The sequence below is a fragment of the Orycteropus afer genome, unplaced genomic scaffold, assembly GCF_000298275.1.
Source record: "Orycteropus afer afer isolate SDZICR_OR568_19922 unplaced genomic scaffold, OryAfe1.0 scaffold00221, whole genome shotgun sequence".
Taxonomy (NCBI): Eukaryota; Metazoa; Chordata; class Mammalia; order Tubulidentata; family Orycteropodidae; genus Orycteropus; species Orycteropus afer.
Window position 1 is genome coordinate 2,294,765 of NW_006921808.1, and position 1,847 is coordinate 2,296,611.

Below are 1,847 nucleotides of genomic sequence, written 5' to 3' on the forward strand. Positions count from 1 at the left end.
CTAGGACTGATTGTTTCCATTAATTTTGGTTTTCTTCTTTCTTCTTTGCTCTTGACAAGGAGAGACCCATCGTTGCATCTAGAAGGCATCTTGCTAGCTTTTAAGATCCCAGTCACTACTAGCCAGAGTAGGAGGTAGAACAATGTTTTGTTTAGTATGTTATGCCAATTGAGCTTGATGTCCCCTGTGACTATGGTCCCAAGCCCGCAGGTTCAACTACTCTGTTGCTCTGAGTAGCTGGCTATGACCAAGCAGTGACCACAACCTTGTCCCTTGTCAGCTCTACTATACACCTGGGAATTCTGATCATTCACATAAACTTATAGGACCATTGTCTGCCAACCCTATATATGATCTTGCAGCATCTTGTTGTTCTGTTCAAATGATCTCCCTCTTGGTCTATGTACAGGTTTCTTATAAGCACAATTAAACATTCTGTAATTCCCATTCTTTATGATATTATGCAAAATTTGTTATGATACATACAGTCAAATACCTTTACATCACCAATAAAACACAGATATACATCTTTCTAGTATTTGCTCTCAACCAAGATCCACTGACATCAACAATGATATCCTTTGGTCCATGTCATTTTCTGAATTCTGTTTGAATTTCTAGCTGTTCTGTTATGTTAGTGGAAAACACTAGATTGACACTCTGCTAGAAATTAAAAGAAAAAATGTATTGAAGGAGTAAAATCATTTCAAAATGAGGAGACATTTACAGACATCCAAGGTGGTGTAGTGCCTAAGGCATCTGACTGTTAAACGGAAATGTTGCGGCTCAAACCCACCAGCCACTCTGCAGAAGGAAGACTGGGCAATCTACTTCTGTAAAGATTTACTGCCTTGGAAACCCAAAGGGGGTCACTATGACTGGGAATCGACTCTGGCAGTGAGTTTGGTTATGCAAGATTTTGCAGTGCTCTGGACTATAGGGAGATTGTTGTTGTTATTTGCCATAGAGTTGGCCCGACTCCTAGCGACCCCTCCTTGGGTTTCCGAGGCAGTTATCACTACGGAAGTAGGATTTCCCAACCTTCCTTCCGAGGAGTGGCTGGTTGGTTTGAACCGCCAGCCTCCTGGTTAGCAGTCAAGTGCCTTAGGCACTATGCTACCAGAGCTCCCATAGGGAGATTAGTAAGTGTTTAAAAGGATTTTCACTCACTGGAAGATAGAGGTGGGGAGGAAGCATGACAAAAGCAAAGAATTTAAACATATCAGCATGTTTATCTGTTGCATCCTGAGAATTGTTGACATCCTGAGATTTGTTTATATCCTGAGATTTGTTTAACAAAGTATTCATTCAGAGGTTCAATTTTCTGTTACCTCTGAAGTCTATTTCCTTATTTTGATTACAGATTTGCAAAGGACTAGTAGCCTAAGGCGCTTGACTGCTAACCAAAAGGCTGGTCGTTCAAACCCACCAGCCACTCCTCGGAAGGAAGGTTGGGCAATCCTACTTCCGTAGTGATACTGCCTCGGAAAACCAAGGAGGGGTCGCTAGGAGTTGGGGCCGACTCGACGGCACATAACAACAACAACAACAGTAGACACCCAAGGATCTCTGGTGGTGCATTGTGTAACACATTTGGTTGCTAACTAGATCGGCAGTTTAAACCCACCAGCTGCTCTACAGGAGGAAGATGAAGCAATCTACTTCTGTAAAGATTTACTGCCTTGGAAACCGAATAGTGGTCACTGTGAGTTGGAATCCACTCAATGGCAGTAAGTTTGGTTTGATTAGTAGACACACAGTGGGAAATCCTAATGAATGAGAAAGATATTTGGGACTAAGAGTTGATATGTATCTATAATAACTACAGAGTTATTTACAAGTTATAA